We start from the raw sequence: 23,065 nt of genomic DNA on the forward strand, positions 1-23,065 counted from the left end.
GTAAATACTACTGTTCTCAGATTTTTTATTCATGAATTTTAGAAGTGTATGAAAATATATATTTTTCCCCAAAACGCTATACACAATACATTAGGAACACCTTCCAAATATTGAGTTGCACCCCATTTTGCCCTCAGAACAGCCCCAATTCGTCAGGGCATGGACTCTACAAGGTATCAAAAGCATTCCACAGGGATGTTGGCCCATGTGGACTCCACTGCTTCCAGTTGGCTGGATGTCCTTTGAGTGTTGTACCATTATTGATACACACTGGAAACTGTTGAGCTTGAAATACCCAGCAGCATTGCAGTTCATGGCACACTCAAACTGGTACTACTACAATACCCTGTTCAAAGGTACTTAAATCTTTGTCTTGCCCATCCACCCTCTGAATGGTACACACACACAATCTATGTCTCAATTGTCTCAAGGCTTAAATCCTTCTTCAACCTGACTCCTCCCCTTCAACTACACTGATTGAAGTAGATTTAACAGGTGACATCAATAAGGGATCATAGTTTTCACCTGGTCAGTCTATATCATGGAAATAGCAGGTGTTCTTAACGTTTTGTACACTCAGTGTATATCCATTGTTTAGCTGGAACGGAATGTTCAAATCCTGCATATTTGATTGACTGTGATAGGTGGTTGTCTCACCTAGCTATCTTAAGATGAATACATGTACTGTAAGTCGCTCTGGATAAGATCATCTGCTAATTAACTAAAATGTAAACGTTTTACAGTTTACAGATCTCATATTACTGTATTGAAATATTACATTTTTGAAATATTTATGTCACAAATATAATTTATTTATTTGTGAAAAATTGTTATTTGTTACATTTTAACTGTGTAAAACCTAGCATTACTACTTAGTTCTCTGAGAGCAGTAACTAAGTAAAAATACTTTGAAGTACTACTTAAGTAGTTTTTGGGGGGTATCTGTACTTTCCTATTTATTTTTTTGAGAACTTATACTTTTACTCCACTACATTCCTAAAGAAAATATGTACTTTTAATCCCATACCTTATCCCTGACACCCAAAAGTAGTCATTACATTTAGAATGCTTAGCGGTGTTACGTTTTTCAGTTTCTGTGTTGTAGTTTGTGTATTTGCATGTGTGCATTTCAGAAAATGGCTTCCTGAAATCCCTCAAGCAGCTGATTGGTCGACTCCACGGCTAACTGGAGCTGACCCCGCCCCCTCGTCAAAAAGCAGCTGTCTCCAATTACCCACTCCTTCTGAAGCTATATAAAAGCCGGTGTTCTGTTCAGAAGATTGATTGCTGAAAGATTGATTGCTGAAAGATGATTGCTGAGGGGTCATTGCTGAGGGGTCATTGCTGAGGGGTCATTGCTGAGAGGTCATTGCAGAAAGATCATTGCAGAAAGAGGAGGCTGATGGTTATAGCATATGTTAGTTGTAGATGGGAGCAGCTTTGGTACATTCTGTGAGTTTGTTGCTCAGTCAGAGCCTATTTGATGTGCTGTGTTTCTCAGTGTGTTTGAAATTGTTACTAATATTCTGTTTAATTTGTTCCTAGGGGGAAGGCACCTAGGGCATGCTTAGGCAAGAGGCCTGCGGGCATACATATAGTATATTCATTATCTAGGCACACTAGGTAAGACCTGGGCGGACCACCCCCTGTATTTTGGTTAGGGCACCAGGTGGTGCTAAATTAGGTAAGGAGTGGTTAGGCAGGTAAGATAGGAGAGGGTAGGTTAGGTAAGTAGTGGTTAGGCAGGTAAGATAGGAGAGGGGGCTTTGATATTTACTTTCTTTGCTTTGGTTCCGTCCAGCCCCTTTTCCCCATATTACTGTGTGAAGGAATAAATTCCTAGTAAACAGTAAATTCTCTGCCTTTTGTTATCCTTACTCGCACCTACAGTCCATACCTCTTTCGCTTCACGGAGAGTTGAGTTGTAGCAGGGTGTTGTGTTCCCTCTTCAGAAGCGTGCGTAACATAATGGGGGTTCATCCGGGATTCCATTAAACCCACCGTACTCTGCTGCTCTGAGCTCTCTGTGGTTAGGGATTGAGGTGTGATGGTAGGTTGTGAGTTTGGATGACTTGTTAGTTTTTGTGTCCAGTAGATTGCTGTGTACAAGATGGCTGCCTCAGCCATCTCCAAGTGTTTTGAAGCGCCCTCTATTGATTGTTTGGTGAGGTTTCGTAAAGTAGACCTTATAGCTGTTGCTGACCATTATGGATTTGTTTTCCCTGAGAAAGCCCTAAAGGCTGAGCTTTTGGTGCTAGTCGGGGAGGGTTTAGTGAGAGAACGAATTCTCTCATTGCAAGGAGAGGAGACGGGTAGACCTTCCGATGCCAAGTCGGAGGACAGGGCGGAGGAAGGGGTTGCTCCTATCATCCAGATGGTCATTGGCAAACTTCAGACAGGCCTGGACATGCGCTGGCTTGAGCAGGGGGACACTGTGTGCGCTGCAGGATTTTAATCCATGACGGCGTAGTGTGTTACTAATGGTTTTCTTTGAGACTGTGGTCCCAGCTCTCTTCAGGTCATTGACCAGGTCCTGCCGTGTAGTTCCTCACCTTCCTCATGATCATTGATGCCCCACGAGGTGAGATCTTGCATGGAGCCCCAGACCGAGGGTGATTGACCGTCATCTTGAACTTCTTCCATTTCCAATTATTGCGCCAACAGTTGTTTCCTTCTCACCAAGCTGCTTGCCTATTGTCCTGTAGCCCATCCCAGCCTTGTGCAGGTCTACAATTTTATCTCTGGTGTCCTTACACAGCTCTCTGGTCTTGGCCTTTGTGGAGAGGTTGGAGTCTGTTTGATTGAGTGTGTGGACAGGTGTCTTTTATACAGGTAACGAGTTCAAACACGTGCAGTTAATACAGGTAATGAGTGGAGAACAGGAGGGCTTCTTAAAGAAAAACTAACAGGTCTGTGAGAGCTGGAATTTGTACTGGTTGGTAGGCGATTAAATACTTATGTCATGCAATAAAATGCAAATTAATTACTTAAAAATTATAGTGTGATTTTCTGGATTTTTGTTTTCGATTCCGTCTCTCACAGTTGAAGTGTACCTATGATAAAAATTACAGACCTCTACATGCTTTGTAAGTAGGAAAACCTGCTAAATCGGCAGTGTATCAAATACTTGTTCTCCCCACTGTATGTATATAAATTTAATTTAAACTGTAACACAAAAACGTTGGGAATAAATCAAGGGGTATGAAGGACTCATTGCTAGTTCTGATTGTTCTTATTTTTTTGTATTACTTTTTTGTATTAACATAAGCATTTCCTAAAGAGGGGAGGGGAGGGTTTAAAGAGGAGAGGGGAGGGAGGGGTTAGAAAGAGGGGAGGGAGGGGTTAGAAAGAAGGGAGGGAGGGGTTAGAAAGAGGGGAGGGAGGGGTTAGAAAGGGGGGAGGGGAGGGTTTAAAGAGAGGGGAGGGTTTAAAGAGAGGGGAGGGAGGGGTTAGAGAGGGGGGAGGGAGGGGTTGGGGAGGGGAGGGTTTTGAGAGGAGAGGGGGGGGGGTTAGAGGGGAGGGGGGTTAGAGAAGGGGAGGGGAGGGGTTAGAGAGGGGATTGGGGGTAGAGAGGGGAGGGGTTAGAGAGGGGAGGGGAGGGGAGGGGGGGGGGGGGGTTAGAGAGGGGAGGGGATAGTTTACAACAGATTAACAATAGTGGTCATCCATCCTGGTCTTATATCTCTCTATATACTGTATCTCTAGCAGGGTGTGCAGGTTGTTGTTCCAGCCCAGCCTCCAAACACCTGATATCAAACACCAAAAACATTGTCAATACAGGTACAACCTTCCGTTGTACATATTATGAAATCTATTTATCCAAATGAGATGAATGGAGAGATAAGGCGACTCTTATAGAATAGAACTATGACCCGGTGTACACACCATAAATTGCATTTCTGAAATAGTTTTGAACAAGAAATCTGTTGCATGTTTTTAGGGATCTCGAACAACACGAAAGAGAGTTTGAACAGACTGGTAATGGCGGTGGATAATTTTTGAAAGGGAGGGTCCAGATTGTCTAGCCCGGCTGATTTGTACGGGTCCAGGTTCTGCAGCTCTTTCAGAACATCTGCTATCGGGATTTGGGTGAAGCTAAAGCTGGGGAGGCTTGGGCAAGTAGCTGCAGGGGGTGCAGAGCTGTTGGCCGGGGTTGGGGTAGCCAGGAGGAAAGCATGGCCAACCGTAGAGAAATGCTTATTGAAATTCTCGATTATCTCTGTTCTTTTCCAGTCTTACTGATGGAGAGCAGAGCATCCCCAGTGTTCTGTCTGATTTGTGTCTGTGTCTAACTAGCCTGGCATTGAGTGATGTCTCTCAAGGTTGTTCCTCACTCTGTATTCCATATTCAGAACACACCCCTGGTCACTCGTACAGAAAAGCTGCTAATGACTTTCTTGTCCTCAAATACAGTGAGTAAGAAGTGTGTGTGTGTATATGTGTGTGCGTGCCCGAGTACGCATTTGGACTCTTAAGTGTGTGTCTGTGCACAAGTGTGTGTGCGTGTGTGTGTGTGGAGGCTACTAGGTATGGTAGTGCCTTTGGCCTGTCTGATATCCCACAATCAGTCATCCCTCCCACTCCCCTGGGCCAACCCATACTCCCACTCAGGAGCGAGGTCAGTGCGAGGATGAGGTCATATACTCATAAGAGCACCTCTCTCTCAGACTACCACCTCTCGCTCTAACTCCATCTCGCTCTCTAACACCTCCTCCCTCTCTACACCTCCTCCTCTCTCTCTCTATACCTCCTCTCTCTCTAACACCCCCTCTCTCTCTAACACCTCCTCCTCTCTCTCTAACACCCCCTCTCTCTCTAACACCCCCTCTCTCTCTAACACCCCTCTCTCTCTAACACCTCCTCTCTCTCCAACTTCTCCTCTCTAACACCTCCCCTCTCTCTAACATCGCCTCTCTCTCTAACACCTCCTCTCTCTCTAACTTCTACCTCTCTCTATCTCTACACCTCCTCCTCTCTCTCTAACACCTCCTCTCTCTCTACACCTCCTCCTCTCTCTCTCTAACACCTCCTCTCTCTCTAACACCTCTTCCTCTCTAACACCTCCCCTCTCTCTAACACCTCCCCTCTCTCTAACTTCTCCTCTCTCTCTACACCTCCTCTCTCTCTAACACCTCCCCTCTCTCTAACACCTCCTCTCTCTCTACACCTCCTCTCTCTAACACCTCCTCCTCTCTCTAACACCCCCCCTCTCTCTAACACCTCCTCTCTCTCTAACTCCTCTCTCTCTAACACCTCCTCCTCTCTCTCTAACACCTCCTCCCCTCTCTCTAGACCTCCTCCCCTGTCTCTACACCTCCTCTCTCTCTAACACCTCCTCCTCTCTCTCTCTAACACCTCCCCTCTCTCTAACTTCTCCTCTCTCTAACACCTCCTCTCTCTCTACACCTCCTCTCTCTAACACCTCCTCCTCTCTCTAACACCCCCCCTCTCTCTAACACCTCCTCTCTCTCTAACTCCTCTCTCTCTAACACCTCCTCCTCTCTCTCTAACACCTCCTCCCCTCTCTCTAGACCTCCTCCCCTGTCTCTACACCTCCTCTCTCTCTAACACCTCCTCCTCTCTCTCTCTAACACCTCCCCTCTCTCTAACACCTCCTCTCTCTCTACACCTCCTCTCTCTCTACTCCTCCTCTCTCTCTAACACCCCCTCTCTCTCTAACACCTCCTCTCTCTCTAACTTCTCTCTCTCTCTCTACACCTCCTCCTCTCTCTCTAACACCTCCTCTCTCTCTACACCTCCCCTCTCTCTACAAATCCTCTCTCTCTACACCTCCTCTCTCTCTAACACCTCCTCCTCTCTCTCTAACACCTCCTCCCCTCTCTCTACACCTCCTCCCCTGTCTCTACACCTCCTCTCTCTCTAACACCTCCCCCTCTCTCTCTCTAACACCTCCTCTCTCTCTACTCCTCCTCTCTCTCTAACACCTCCTCTCTCTCTAACACCCCCTCTCTCTAACACCTCCTCTCTCTCTAACACCTCCTCTCTCTCTACACCTCCTCCTCTCTCTCTAACACCTCCTCTCTCTCTAACACCTCTCTCTCTACACCTCCTCCTCTCTCTCTACACCTCCTCTCTCTACACCTCCTCCTCTCTCTCTACTCCTCCTCTCTCTCTAACACCTCCTCTCTCTCTCTCTCTCTAACACCTCCTCTCTCTCTCTCTAACACCTCCTCTCTCTCTACACCTCCTCTCTCTCTACACCTCCTCTCTCTCTAACTCCTCCTCTCTCTCTAACACCTCCTCTCTCTCTAACACCCCCTCTCTCTCTAACACCTCCTCTCTCTCTAACACCTCCTCTCTCTCTAACTTCTCCTCTCTCTCTACACCTCCTCCTCTCTCTCTACACCTCCTACTCTCTCTCTACACCTCCTCCTCTCTCTAACACCTCTTCTCTCTCTAACACCTCCTCTCTCTCTAACACCCCCTCTCTCTCTAACACCTCCTCTCTCTCTAACACCTCCTCTCTCTCTAACTCCTCCCCTCTCTCTAACACCTCCTCTCTCTCTACACCTCCTCTCTCTAACCTCTCCTCCCTCTCTAACACCCCCTCCCTCTCTAACACCTCCTCTCTCGCTCTAACACCTCCTCCTCTCTCTAACTCCTCCTCTCTCTAACTCCACCTCTCTCTCTAACACCTCCTCTCTCTCTAACACCTCCTCTCTCTCTAACACCTCCTCTCTCTCTAACTCCACCTCTCGTTATCTCTCTCTCCCTCCATCTACCTCTCGTTCTCTCTCTCTTTACTCTCCATGTCTTTGGCTTGATTAACTGTCTGTTTAACCTTATCTGCTGGGGTGGGGGCTGGATGAGGGACGGAAAGGGACTTACTTACACACCTCAGAAGCTGTATGGCAGGCTACAACAGCCCGATCACAGCCACTCCTCGAGTCCTCTCTCACACACACACACTCACTCACAGGGAAGTTACACACGCACACACACACTAATGCACACACACACACCAGTAAATTATACAGCAGGTCAGAGAGAGAGAGATGTGGGAGGAGTGTGGGGTAAGTAGGGAGGAAGCACCCTCTGTGGGGTCACGACAACCGGAAGCATCCGGTTTTCAGGATAAATGGAAAGAGAGCCTGTGCTGCGACATCCGCTTTTTGACGCTAACAAGCCGACACTCCATCTTAACTCCTCCACCACATTTACTGGATTGGATCAACTGTGCAGGACCAGAAAGATGCCTGCTATGTTAGGTTAGGAAGGAAGAGACAGCGGCGGAAGAAAGGAAGGGGAGGCGGGACAGAGAGTTGAAACATAGATGGGGTGAGTGGAAGACAAATGTAGAAAGAGAGATATAAACAGAAAGTTAGAGCGCAAAACAGACGTGGGAGGAAGGAACAAAACATTAATGGAGTGAGGGAATGAGAGAAAGATGAAGGGAATGAGAGAGAGATGAAGCTTGTTCTTTTTGTGAGAGTGCATATCATTCCAGTTAATGTGATCTATTGTATACGTTATTCAAACTTAAAGAGCCTGATAAGGTTTCTATGTTAAAGGGATAGTTCAGACAAATGACAAAATGACACATTGGTTTAACCTGCCCTGTAAGCAGTATATGGACATGGTATGGCAGCAATCCATGCTTTTGGTGTAGCTTCCCTGGCACTGTTTCCACATGCTCATATTTTAGCATTTGTGGCACAAATCTCATTCAAGTCATGGGACCGATATTAGCATATTTGGCACATCAGCCAATGCGTGGCTACTAAATGTGAAAGTCTTGTGTAAAGAATATGTTTGGAAACATTATTTCAAGTTATTGAACCAACTTCATTTCTTGATTTACAGGGAATGGATTTAATTTCTTGTAAGCTAATTGTAGAAAACATTGGTTAGGGCCTCCCGAGTGGCGCAACGGTCTAAGACACTGCATCGCAGTGCTAGCTTGCCACTAGAGATTCTGAGTTCGGGTCCAGGCTCTAGTGCAGCCGGGACCAGGAGTGCAGTGCACACTGACACGGTCGCCAGGTGCACAGTGCTTCCTCTGACACATTGGTGCAGCTGGCTTCTGGGTTAAGAGGGCATTGTGTCAAGAAGCAGTGCGGCTTGGTTGGGTTGTGTTTCAGAGGCCACACGGCTCTCGACCTTCGCCTCTCCCGAGTCTGTACGGGAGTTGCAGCGATGAGACAAGACTGTAACTACCAATTGGGGAGAAAACGGGGTAAAAAAAAATACAAATATCTCAAATGATTGTTGAAAGAAATAGGTTTCATATTGAAATATTGGTTGGGTAACACTAAAAAAAAAAAGTTGGCATTAAATCATTTGGTTTCAACTAATGTTGTATATTTCAATTGGGATGGAAACTCATTTACATAACCGAAACCAGTTAAAGTATTTATTTTGGGGGTTGATCCAAAGACATAGTTTTTACTGTTTAATTGTTCGCCAGCTCATGACCACACACACACACACACACACACACACACACACACACACACACACACACACACACACACACACACACACACACACACACACACACACACACACTAAAATGTCAGGTCATGGATCTTCCCCGAGCTGAAAGGGGTAATCTGCGATTTATACATCCATTTTTTGACTTTTAATTCAATGATATTCCCTTCCGTTCAAAAGTTTGGGGTCACTTAGGAATGTCCTTGTTTTTGAAAGAAAGGCAAAAAAAATGGTCCATTAAAATAACATAAAATTGATCAGAAATACAGTGTAGACAATGTTAATGTTGTAAATGACTATGGTAGCTGGAAACTGCATATTTTTTGTGGAATATCTACATAGGTGTGCAGAGGCCCATTATCAGCAACCATCACTCCTGTGTTCGAGTGGCATGTTGTGTTAGCTAATCCAAGTTTATAATTTTAAAAGGCTAATTGATCATTAGAGAAAACCCTTTTGCAATTATGTTAGCACAGCTGAAAACTGTTGTGCTGATTAAATAAGCAATTAAAATGGTCTTCTTTAGACTAGTTGAGTATCTGGCATCAGCATTTGTGGGCTCGATGACAGGCTCAAAATGGCCAGAAACAAAGAACTGTCTTCTAAAACTCGTCAGTTAATGAAGCTGCCAGCTGAGGACTTGTGAGGTGTCTGTTTCTCAAACTAGACACTCTAATGTACTTGTCCTCTTGCTCAGTTGTGCACCGGGGCCTCCCACTCCTCTTTCTATTCTGGTTAGAGCCAGTTTGCGTTGTTCTGTGAAGGGAGTAGTACACAGCGTTGTACGAGATCGTCAATTTCTTGGCAATTTCTCGCATGGAATACCCTTCATTTCTCAGAACAAGAAGAGACTGACGAGTTTCAGAAGAAAGTTATTTGTTTCTGGCTATTTTGAGCTGCCAAAGGTGCTTCAATAAAGTACTGAGTAAAGGGTCTGATTTCTTATGTAAATGTGATTTTCCGGGTTTTTTATTTATACATTTGCAAAAATCATCTAAAACCTGTTTTTGAATTGTCATTATGGGGTATTGTGTGTAGATTGATGAGGGATTTAAAAAAAAAAACATTTTAAAATCAAATGTTATTTGTCACATACACATGGTTAGCAGATGTTAATGCGAGTGTAGCGAAATGCTTGTGCTTCTAGTTCCGACAATGCAGTAATAACCAACGAGTAATCTAACCTAACAATTCCACAACTACAACCTTATACACACAAGTGTAAAGGAATGAAGAATATGTACATAAAACTATATGAATGAATGATGGTACAGAACGGCATAGGCAAGATGCAGTAGATGGTATAGAGTGCAGTATATACAGTATATACAAAATAAGGCTCTAACGTAACAAAATGTGGAAAAAGTCAAGGAGTCTGAATACTTTCCGAATGTACTGTAGCCATTGATTCTTGAAGAATCTGTGCAAAAACGGGTTGAATCAATGTGGTTTCCAAATCATTTCAACAATAAAAATGACGTGATGACATTGAATCAACGCGGGAAAGTGATTGGATTTTTTAAAAAGTAAATCATCGTAAGGGAAATTCGTGTTTTAACCTTAATCCAATGACATGGTGAAATGTTTGGTTGATTTCACGTTCTATCATTTATTGAGTCAGATGGCCCATTCATCACAAAACCCACTGATTGCCAATTACTTTAATGATTTTTTCATTGGCAAAATTGGCAAATTTAGGCATGACATGCCAGCAACAAAACGCTGACACTACACATCCAAGTATATCTGATGAAATTATGAAAGACAAGCATTGTAATTTTTAATTGCTTAAAGTGAGTGTGGAAGTGATGAAACAATTATTGTTGTCATCAACAATGACAAGCCACAACTTGGATGGAAATTACTGAGGATAATAGCGGACGGTATTGCCAGTCCTATTTGCCATAATCAATCTAAGCCTAGTAGAGAGCGTGTGCACTCAGGCCTGGAGCAACGCATAATTAATTCCGCTACCCAATAATAGTAAAGCCCCCTTTACTGGCTCAAGTAGCCAACCAATCAGCATGTTACCAACCCTTAGTAAACTTTTGGGAAAAATGGTGTTTGACCAGATACAATAATATTTTAAATAAACAAATAAACAAAATAAACAGACTTTCAGCAAGCTTATAGGGAAGGACATTCAACAAGCACAGCACTTACACAAATTACTGATGATTGGCTGAGAGAAATTGATGATAAAACGTTTGTGGGACTGTTCTGGTAGACTTCAGTGTGGATTTTGACATTATTGATTATAGTCTGCTGCTGGAAAAACGTATGTGTTATGGCTTCACCCCCTGCTATATTGTGGATAAAGAGTTACCTGTCTAACAGAACAAAGAGGGTGTTCTTTAATGGAAGCCTCTCCAACACAATCCATGTAGAATCAGGAACTCCCCAGGGCAGTTGTCTAGGCCCTTTCCTTTTTACAATCTTTATTAATGACATGCCACTGGCTTTGAGTAAAGCCCGTGTGTACAGTATATGTATGCGGATGACTCAACACTATACACATCAGCTACTACAGTGAGTGAAATCACTGCAACACTTAACATAGAGCTGCAGTTAGTTTCAGAATGGGTGGCAAGGAATAAGTTAGTTCTTAATATTTCACAAACAAAAAGCATTGTATTTGGGACAAATAATTCACTAAACCCTAAAACTAAACCAAATCTTCTAATAAATAATGTGGAAATTGAGCAAGTTGAGGTGACTAAACTACCTGGAATAACCCTGGATTGTAAACTATCATGGTCAAAACATGTTGATACAACAGTAGCTAAGCTGGGGAGAAGTCTGTCCATAATAAAGCGCTGCTCTGCCCTAACAACACTATCAACAGGCCCTAGTTTTGTAGCACCTGGACTAATGTTCAGTCGTTTGGTCAGGTGCCACAAAGAAGGATTTTGGAAAATGACATATGTCTCAGAACAGGGCAGCACGTCTGGCCCTTAAATGTACACACAGAGCTAATATTAATAATATGCATATAAATGTCTCATGGCTCAAAGTGGAGGAGAGATTGACTTGTTCACTACTTGTTTTTGTAAGAAGTGTTGACATGCTGAGATGTCTGTTTAAACTACTAGCAGTAGTAGCCAGAGGGCACACACTTAATGTGTTGTGAAAAGTGTTATGAAATGTAATCTCATGTATTATTTTAAATTGTATATAACTGCCTTAATGTTGCTGGAACCCAGGAAGAGTAGCTGCTGCCTTAACAGCAGCTAATGAGGATCCTTAATAAATACAAAAACAAATACATTCATGTCAGTTGACAACTCATCCAAATGTAAATCAAAACTAGACATTTAACTGACGTCTGTGCCCAGTGGGTTATTAATTCATCTTAAGCTATGTTCAACTGTCGTACCCCATAAAAAGACACACACAAAAAAAACACTGTGTAGTTTAAAAACATGGTTAAAACTATCATTTTGGAGCCTCCCGAGTGGTGCAGAGGTCTAAGGCACTGCATCGCAGTGCTAGAGGCATCACTACAGACCTGGGTTTGATCCCGGGCTGTATCACAACCGGCTGTGATCGGGAGTACCATAGGGCAGCTCATAATTGGCCCAGTATCAAGCGGGTTAGGGGAGGGTGTGGCCCGGGGGGGCTTTACTTGGCTCATCACGCTCTAGCGACTCCTTGTGGCGGGCCGGGCTCCTGCAGGCCGACAGTGTTGAACAGTGTTTCCTCTGACACATTGGTGAGGCTGGCCTGGTTTAGCAGGCGGGTGTTAAGAAGCGCGGTTTGGCGGGTCATGTTTCGCTGGACACATGACTCGACCTTCACCTCCCGAGCCCATTGGGGAGTTCCAGCAATGAGGCAAGATCGAAATTGGGAAGAAAATAGGGCTAACATTTCTAATAATAAAAATATATGTATAATTTGGATCTGTCTTTGTATTCATAGCTTTGCCTATGAATTTGAGAGTGGTTCCATTTCTCCAGGCCAATCCCTCAGCTGTTCACCTAAACAAAGGTGGGGTGACCGCTTTGTTGTTGTTTGAAATTACCCCTTTAAAGACATGCATGACAAAGGGACCCTGAAGAAATGACACCTTGACGATCACGTCAGGATGGAGTTACACACAAGCAACCGGAGACATATGAACACCCCCACTCTATTTACTGCCCTAAGGGGTACGGTTACAGTAGGAAACACACGCATGTACAGACATAGACACACACAGACACACACACACACGCATGCACGGACATAGACACACACATACACAAAACACAAACACACACAAAGTCGTCCAAATACACACACAAACACACAGTCTCTCTCTCTCTGTCACTCAGATATACAGGGTCATATTCCCTCCCATCCTTTTTTATTGAGCCTAATGCTGTTTTTAACTGTCCATCAACCCTGCCTCTACAAGGAAGGGAAGGGAAACGAAGACTTCCCCCATAGCGATGAACCTGTTAGATAGCGTGTGTTTATTGTAGAGGTATCCAATAGTGTGTACCTCAGCCACTTAAAGCTCCATATAATGTCAATAGGAGTTAAGAGAGGGGAGGTCATGTGACACCTCTGGAGGCCATAACAACACTATACTATACAATGCTATACAATATAATACAATAATATACAATACTACACTATATTTAAGCAATAAGGCACAAGGCGGCTAAGGCCTGTTCTTATGCATGACACATCACGGAGTGCCTGGATACAGCCCTTAGCCGTGGTATATTGGACACATACTACAAATCCCCGTGGTGCCTTATTGCTATTATAAACTGGTTATCAACATAATTAGAGCAGTAAAAATAAATGTTTTGTAATACCCGTGGTATACGGTCTGATATACCACAGCTGTCAGCCAATCAGCATTTAGTGCTCAAACCACCCAGTTTATAATATACTATTCAGCCTAGTTGAGGCCATTCTGTGGGTGGTCATAACACACAAACACACACAGTTATGTTGACAGTGTGTGTGTGTCTGTGTGATTGTGTGTGTGTTACCAGTGTTTATGTGACATTAATTTGCTCCAGGTAATGAGTGTAATCCAGTGATGCCAACCACAGCACACACACACACACACACACACACACACACACACACACACACACACACACACACACACACACACACACACACACACACACACACACACACAGTACCTGGTGGGAGGAGCTACAGGAGGACAGGATCATTGTAATGGCTGGAATGGAATAAATAGTTTCCATGTGTTTGAAGTGTTTGACTCTGTTCCATTGATTCCATTCCAGCCATTACAATGATCCCGTCCTCCTGTAGCTCCTCCCACCAGCCTCCTCTGGTAAACACACACACACATCACACGTTACATTAATTACTATATTACACACTTGCTGCCGCACAGTCTTCGAGGTACAACCCTCCTCTGTTTCACTTTGAGTGAGTAACCCCCTCTCATAGTGTATATGTGGGATCTAGTGTGTGTTCTAGTGTGTATGTGTGTTCTAGCATGCGTGTGTTCGAGTGTGTTTGTTTGTGTGTTCTAGTGTGTGTGTGTGTGTGTTCTAGTGTGTGTGTGTGTTCTAGTGTGTGTGTGTGTGTGTGTGTGTGTGTGTGTGTGTGTGTGTGTGCGCGCGCGTGTGTATTCTAGTGTGTGTGGTGTTCTAGTGTGTGCGCATATGTGTTTGCTCTAGTGCGTGTGTGTGTGTCCTGATGTCTTCCTTTAGATTTAAGTCCATTGATCTGTCACTCTGTGCTAACAGAAAGACAGTGTGTTAAAGTGCTTTACTGCCCTCAGACAAGGTTATGTTAGCACAGCTGAAAACTGTTTTTCTAATTAAATAAGCAATAAAACTGGCCTTCTTTAGACTTGTTGAGTATCTGAAGCATCAGCATTTGTGGGTTCGATTACAGGCTCAAAATGTCCAGAAAAAAATAACTTTCTTCTGAAACTTGTCAGTCTATTCTTGTTCTGAGAAATGAAGGCTATTCCATGTGAGAAGTTGCCAAGAAACTGAAGATCTCGTACAACGCTGTGTACTACTCCCTTCACAGAACAGCGCAAACTGGCTCTAACCAGAATAGAAAGAGGAATGGGAGGCCCCGGTGCACAACTGAACAAGAGGACAAGTACATTAGAGTGTCTAGTTTGAGAAACAGACACCTCACAAGTCCTCAACTGGCAGCTTCATTAAATAGTACCAGCAGCAAGGTAGCGCAGTGGTCTAGGGCACTGCATCGCAGTGCTAGCTGTGCCACCAGAGACCCTGGGTTTGAGCCCAGGCTCTGTCGCAGGCGGCCGCGACCGGGAGGTCCATGGGGCGACGCACAATTGGCCTAGCGTCGTCTGGGTTAGGGAGGGTTTGGCCTCATCGCGCACTAGCGACTCCTGTGGCGGGCTGGGCGCAGTGCGCGCTAACCAGGTCGCCAGGTGCACGGTGTTTCCTCCGACACATTGGTGCGGCTTGCTTCCGGGTTGGAGGCGCGCTGTGTTAAGAAGCAGTGCGGCTTGGTTGGGTTGTGTTTCGGAGGACGCATGGCTTTTGGCCTTTGTCTCTCCCGAGTCCGTATGGGAGTTGTAGCGATGAGACAAGATAGTAACTACTAACAATTGGATACTAAATTGGGGAGAAAAGGGGGTAAAAAAAAAATTAAAGAAAGAAATAGTACCCGCAAAACACCAGTCTCAACATCAACAGTGGAAAGGTGACTCCGGGATGCTGGCCTTCTAGGCAGAGTTCCTCTGTCCAGTCTCAACATCAACAGTGGAGAGGTGACTCCGGGATGCTGGCCTTCTAGGCAGAGTTCCTCTGTCCAGTCTCAACATCAACAGTGGAGAGGGGACTCCGGGATGCTGGCCTTCTAGGCAGAGTTCCTCTGTCCAGTCTCAACATCAACAGTGGAGAGGGGACTCCGGGATGCTGGCCTTCTTGGCAGAGTTCCTCTGTCCAGTCTCAACATCAACAGTGGAGAGGGGACTCCGGGATGCTGGCCTTCTAGGCAGAGTTCCTCTGTGCAGTGTTTGTGTTCTTTTGCCCATCTTAATCTTTTATTTTTATTGGCCAGTCTGAGATCTGGATTTTTCTTTGCAACTCTGCTTAGAAGGCCAGCATCCTGGAGTCGCCTCTTCGCTGTTGACGCTGAGACTGGTGTTTTGTGGGTATTATTTAATGAAGCTGCCAGTTGAGGACTCATTACAGTACACAAACAAAATCACATTATTACACATCAATGAGATTTGAATCCATGCTTGGACTAACTCATTCTTAGCACTATTGTCTGTGTTGTGTTATTGTTTTTTGTCTTCCCAGTCAAATCCTGTCCTGCCCTCAATGGAAAAGTTGAGCTCTTCTCCAACACCACCATGATGAGCCTGCACTGAAGCCTCTGAACACAGCCCCTGTCCAGCATTGAAGTCAAGTGTCTGAACAACTCAACTCATGCCTCATACGCTCAGTCAATCACTGCTGTGATGCCTTCCCAACAATGTTTAAGTAGCCTTCTCATTCCCCATAATATTTTACTATGTATCTCTTTATTAAATGTTTTAGGTTTAAAATAATTTGTCTTTGACGATTTTTTAAACAAGCGTCATCTCCGTGGGGTCTGCACCTATACGGTTTTTAAAATCACCAGCCTCCACTGTCACACACACATACAGTTTCTATCACACACATGTTATTTTGTGTGTGTATGTGTGTGACTTCTCTGTATTCCTAATGGGAAAATATAAATTAATATCATTAACAAATTCAACTTCTGTAAATGAATAGTATTTAACATTGGGCATAGCCCCACTGCACCATGGGGCAGGTTTCTGCTGAACTAGCCTGGGGGGAATGGTGTGTGTGTGTGTGTGTGTGTGTGTGTGTGTGTGTGTGTGTGTGTGTGTGTGTGTGTGTGTGTGTGTGTGTGTGTGTGTGTGTGTGTGTGTGTGTGTGTGTGTGTGACCAAATTGCGCTAGTTTATCCCAGGCTTTCTTTTCCCTAGACAAACACAAGATGAAAGCCCTGGATGAACATGTGTAGGTGGAAGCATTGTATTGTGTACAATCTACGTATCTGTTTCAAGACAGTGTGGGCTTGTCTGTGTGTGTTTGTGTGTGCTTGCGTGCCTGTATGAATATCTGTTTGTGTGTCCGTGTGTGTGTGTGTGTGTGTGCGTGTGTGCCTGCGTGCTTGTGTGCGTCCACAAAGTACACTATTGAGTCAACATTTTCATCTTAGCCATGTACCACTAGTATACAAAAGAGAGATAATTTTTCATTGCTCTATATTAACACATAAATCATGGTTAATGGTGTTTTTTTGTCAGTAATTAGTTGCTAGACAAAGTCCCAACATTTCAGAAGGATAAAAAAAGGGTTTAAAAAGTATGACTCTTTTGACCACTTAGGGTCAAGTATGCGGGTAAACATGTTGGGTTAAAATATTCACTATATCATGGTAGACATTTAGGGATATTTGTTTTTCTTGAACAGATGACCAGTGTGCAGGAAAAACTCTGGGTAATAGAAATGATGTCAGTGTTGAAGGCTATTTTTGTTTACCTTATTATGACTCTTGTCAGGGTAATAAGGTCTATGATTCCAGGTAGGCAAATGAGGCAATGCATTATGACATCACTTGCCACTGATAAGCCCATTTGATTGGTTAATGTGTAACCAACAGGAGGACACAGAAAAGGATATCAAATGGAGTTTTATTGATATGCGGCACTGGTTCCCTATATCATGTAAATGTTTTGTGCACAATGTCATGGCATAGTAGCCTGTATATTACATTTTCAAATAGGCTTCAATGAGAGTTTAGCCATACTATTTAGCTAGCATAAGCATACTTCTATATACAAAAATAGAAACGCAACATGCAACAATTTCTAAGATTTTACTGAGTTACAGTTCGTATAAGGAAATCAGTCAATTGAAATAAATGCATTAGGCCATAATCTATGGATTTCACATGACTGGGAATACAGATCTACATCTGTTGGTCACAAATGGGCCTCACAGTGGGCCTCACAATGGGCCTCGTCACGGTATTTCTGTGCATTCAAATTGCCATCAATAAAATGCAATTGTGTTCATTGTCTGTAGATTTTGCCTACACATACCATAACCCCACCGCCACCATGGGGCACTCTGTTCACAACTTCGACATCAGCAAACAGCTTGCCCACACAACTCCAAACATGTGGTCTCTTGATGTGAGGCCGGTTGGACGTACTGCCAAATTCTCTAAAATGACGTTGGATGCAGCTTATGGTAGAGAAATGAACATTCAATTCTCTGAAAACAGCTCTGATGGACATTGCTGCAGTCAGCATGCCACTTGCACACTCCCTCAAAACTTGAGACATCTGTGGCATTGTGTTGTGTGACAAAACAGCATATTTTAGAGTGGCCTTTTATTGTCCACAGCACAAGGTGCACCTGTGTAATGATCATGCTGTTTAATCAGGTTCTTGATATGCCACACCTTTCAGGTGGATGGACAAAGAGGAAATGCTCACTAACAGGGATGTAAACAAATTTGTGCAATTCTTTTATTTCAGCTCATAAAACATGGGACCAACACTTTGTGTTTATACTTTTGTTCAGTGGACATTGCCAATTACACTAGGGCAATTCAATAGCAGAAAGTCCTTTGGTGAAAACTGTGTAGTTACATAAAGAAAAAGGCTATTTGCATGTATTCAAATTGAATATGTTTGGCATAGCAACGAACAAACAGCACTGAGGAGCTAGCTAGCCTAAAGCACCAACAGGTCTGGAGCCATGCTAAACGTCCAGTGCTAGCTAGTTAGCCCACATACATACAGTATCTCATTGGTATGTGGACTGAGTAGATAGCACTGACTACACCCTTACAGCCAGGAAAGATCTAAAGAGCTAGAGGCTTTTTCCAGGTTTCTTCCGATTGCAACAGACAAAAGGTTAATGTACCTGATCATGTTTAACGAGGGGGCCATCATCAATCGCGTGTGCCTGACGTAGTGACATTTCACCAGGGCCAGCACGGTGACTCGCTGGCATTTGGTACGCAGCGGTAGGAGGAAGATCGGGGTCAGGGTCTGAATCACAAATTATCCCTGTAGGCCTCTCAGACGGAGGGGGGAGAATGGAAAAAAGAAGATCGATAGAAGGACTCTGGCTGACATTGTGGTGGAGGGACAAAGCCCCAGCCTCACTGACCGGAGGATAACAGGTATGGATGGATAATAGAGATGGATGAATAACAGGGATGGATGGATAATAGAGATGGATGGATGGATGATAGGGATGGATTGATAACAGGGATGGATAGATGACAGGGATGGATGGATGATAGGGATGGATTGATAACAGGGATGGATAGATAACAGGGATAGGTGGATGATAGGGATGGATTGATAACAGGGATGGATTGATAACAGGGATGGATTGATAACAGGGATGGATTGATAACAGGGATGGATAGATAACAGGGATGGATGGATGATAGGGATGGATTGATAACAGGGATGGATAGATAACAGGGATAGGTGGATAATAGAGATGGATGGATGGATGATAAGGATGATAACACGGATGGATGGATGATAGGGATGGATTGATAACAGGGATGGATAGATAACAGGGATGGATGGATGACAGGGGTGGATAGATGACAGGGATAGGTGGATGATAGGGATGGATTGATAACAGGGATGGATTGATAACAGGGATGGATTGATAACAGGGATGGATAGATAACAGGGATGGATGGATGATAGGGATGGATTTATAACAGGGATGAATAGATAACAGGGATAGGTGGATGATAGGGATGGATTGATAACAGGGATGGATAGATAACAGGGATGGATGGATGATAGGGATGGATTGATAACAGGGATGGATAGATAACAGGGATAGGTGGATGATAGGGATGGATTGATAACAGGGATGGGATAGATAACAGGGATGATGGATGATAGGGATGGATTGATAACAGCGATGGATAGATAACAGGGATAGGTGGATAATAGAGATGGATGGATGGATGATAGGGATGATAACAGGGATGGATGGATGATAGGGATGGATTGATAACAGAGATGGATAGATAACAGGGATAGGTGGATAATAGAGATGGATGGATGGATGATAGGGATGATAACACGGATGGATGGATGATAGGGATGGATTGATAACAGGGATGGATAGATAACAGGGATGGATGGATGACAGGGATGGATAGATGACAGGGATAGGTGGATGATAGGGATGGATTGATAACAGGGATGGATTGATAACAGGGATGGATAGATAACAGGGATGGATGGATGATAGGGATGGATTGATAACAGGGATAGGTGGATGATAGGGATGGATTGATAACAGGGATGAATAGATAACAGGGATAGGTGGATGATAGGGATGGATTGATAACAGGGATGGATAGATAACAGGGATGGATGGATGATAGGGATGGATAGATAACAGGGAAAGGTGGATGATAGGGATGGATTGATAACAGGGATGGATAGATAACAGGGATGGATGGATTATAGGGATGGATTGATAACAGGGATGGATAGATAACAGGGATAGGTGGATAATAGGGATGGATTGATAACAGGGATGGATAGATAACAGGGATGGATGGATGATAGGGATGGATTGATAACAGGGATGGACAGATAACAGGGATAGGTGGATAATAGAGATGGATGGATGGATGGATGATAGGGATGATAACACGGATGGATGGATGATAGGGATGGATTGATAACAGGGATGGATAGATAACAGGGATGGATGGATGACAGGGATGGATAGATGACAGGGATAGGTGGATGATAGGGATGGATTGATAACAGGGATGGATTGATAACAGGGATGGATTGATAACAGGGATGGACAGATAACAGGGATAGGTGGATAATAGAGATGGATGGATGGATGATAGGGATGATAACACGGATGGATGGATGATAGGGATGGATTGATAACAGGGATGGATAGATAACAGGGATGGATGGATGACAGGGATGGATAGATGACAGGGATAGGTGGATAATAGGGATGGATTGATAACAGGGATGGATGGATGATAGGAATTGGAGGTCGACCGATTATGATTTTCCAACACCGATACCGATTATTGGAGGACAAAAAAATTCTATACCGATTAAATCGGTTGTTTTTTTAAATGTATTTGTAATAATGACAATTACAACAATACTGAATGAACACTTATTTTAACTTAATATAATACATCAATAAAATCAATTTAGCCTCCAAGTAAATAATGAAACATGTTCAATTTGGTTTAAATAATGCAAAAACAAAGTGTTGGAGAAGAAAGTAAAAGTGCAATATGTGCCATGTAAGAAAGCTAACGTTTAAGTTCCTTGCTCAGAACATGAGAACATATGAAAGCTGGTGGTTCCTTTTAACATGAGTCTTCAATATTCCCTGGTAAGAAGTTTTAGGTTGTAGTTATTATGGGAATTATAGGACTATTTTGCTTTATACCATTTGTATCTCATATATCTTAGACTATTGGATGTTCTTATAAGCACTTTAGTATTGCCAGTGTAACAGTATAGCTTCCGTCCCTCTCCTCGCCCCTACCTGGGCTCGAACCAGGAACACATCGACAACAGCCACCCTCGAAGCAGCGTTACCCATGCAGAGCAAGGGGAATAACTACTCCAAGTCTCAGAGCGAGTGACGTTTGAAACGCTATTAGCGCGCACACTGCTAACTAGCTAGCCATTTCACATCGGTTACACCAGCCTAATCTTGGGAACTGATAGGCTTGAAGTCATAAACAGCGCAATGCTTAAAGCACAGCGAAGAGCTGCTGGCAAAGTGCTGTTTGAATGAATGCTTACGAGCCTGCTGCTGCCTACCACCGCTCAGTCAGACTGCTCTATGAAATCATAGACTTAATTATAACATAATAACACACAGAAATACGAGCCTTAGGTCATAAATATGGTCGAATCCGGAAACTATCATCTCGAAAACAAGACGTTTATTCTTTCAGTGAAATATGGAACCGTTCCGTATTTTATCTAACCATAAGTCTAAATATTCCTGTTACATTGCACAACCTTCAATGTTATGTCATAATTACATAAAATTCTGGCAAATTAGGTGGCCCAAACTGTTGCATATAGCCTGACTCTGCGTGCAATGAACGCAAGAGAAGTGACACAATTTCACCTGGTTAATATTGCCTGCTAACCTGGATTTATTTTAGCTAAGTATGCAGGTTTAAAAATATATACTTCTGTGTATTGATTTTAAGAAAGGCATTGATGTTTATGGTTAGGTACACGTTGGAGCAAGGACAGTCCTTTTTCACCAATACGCACCACATCGTTTATATGCAACGCAGGACACGCTAGATAAACTAGTAATATCATTAACCATGTGTAGTTAACTAGTGATTATGATTGATTGATTGTTTTTTATAAGATAAGTTTAATGCTAGCTAGCAATTTACCTTGGCTTACTGCATTTGCGTAACAGGCAGGCTCCTCGTGGAGTGCAATGAGAGGCAGGTGGTTAGAGCGTTGGACTAGTTAACTGTAAGGTTGCAAGATTGAGTACCCGAGCTGACAAGGTAAAAATCTGTCATTCTGCCCCTGAACAAGGCAGTTAACCCACCGTTCCTAGGCCGTCATTTCTTAACTGACTTGCCTAGTTAAATAAAGATTAAATAAAGGTGTAAAAAATAAAGAAATACATTTTCAAAATCGGCCATATCGGTGTCCAAAAATACCGATTTCCAATTGTTATGAAAACTTGAAATCGGCCCTAATTAATCGGCCATTCCGATTAATTGGTCGAGCTCTAATAGGAATGGATGGATAATAGCAATGGAACATCATAATATTACTGCTGGCCCCCGGCTATGATAATACGCACCTTACTCCAGGAAGAAGAGTGTGATTTACAACCTGTTTCAGTTGAATGAGTAAGGTTGCGTTGCTGTCTCTACACAAATTGGCCAGATCTAGGATCAGCTTACCTTTATCCTAACCTTAAAGCTACTGTACAATCTGGGATTTAAAAGTTATATTCTTCGAGAATCAATGGGTGAATTGAAATTACCCTGGAACAGATTCACAGATCCCAGACTGTAGCTTTAACCATTAGGGGAAATGCCAGAAGAAGGTTGGCGTTTATTGTCATGAGTGTTGTCCTGGAGGCAGAATTGGCGATTTCCATTTAGATATGCCAACTGAAAAAAAAGAAGCTTTTTGGTCTTAATTTAAGGTTAGGCTTTAGGGTTGCCAGTGTGGTTAGGTTAGGGTTAGTGTTATGTTCATGATCTTGTGATGTTTGGCTGATGTTTGGCAGCTCCACTTCGCAGAGCTGCCTCCAGAACAAGATTCATGACAAAAAACGTTAACCTGCATGCCAGAGGCTAAATATGATTCACTTGAATAGTTACAGCATGTGACCCTGTTTCTATTGAATTAATCTCTGCTACTGCCTCAATCTCTGCTACTGCCTCAATCTCTGCTGCTGCCTCAATCTCTGCTACTGCCTCAATCTCTGCTGCTGCCTCAATCTCTGCTGCTGCCTCAATCTCTGCTACTGCCTCAATCTCTGCTACTGCCTCAATCTCTGTTGATGCCTCAATCTCTGCTGCTGCCTCAATCTCTGCTA

At 43.5% G+C, this 23,065-nt stretch overlaps 1 protein-coding gene and 1 long non-coding RNA gene across 8 annotated transcripts in view; one reads left to right on the forward strand and one right to left on the reverse strand.

Annotated features, from left to right (window-relative positions):
* Nucleotides 1-23,065, reverse strand: part of garnl3 (GTPase activating Rap/RanGAP domain like 3) — a 185,098-nt gene that overhangs the window by 135,225 nt on the left and 26,808 nt on the right. The gene's annotated exons all lie outside the window — the stretch shown is intronic.
* Nucleotides 7,014-15,976, forward strand: LOC149983180 (uncharacterized). The gene is made up of 2 exons (XR_016496425.1): nt 7,014-7,299; nt 15,726-15,976. It is a non-coding gene; the product is annotated as an uncharacterized LOC149983180 (long non-coding RNA).

The sequence above is a fragment of the Oncorhynchus mykiss genome, chromosome 5 (genome assembly GCF_057628025.1).
Source record: "Oncorhynchus mykiss isolate SJ-2025 chromosome 5, ASM5762802v1, whole genome shotgun sequence".
NCBI classification, from domain to species: Eukaryota; Metazoa; Chordata; class Actinopteri; order Salmoniformes; family Salmonidae; genus Oncorhynchus; species Oncorhynchus mykiss.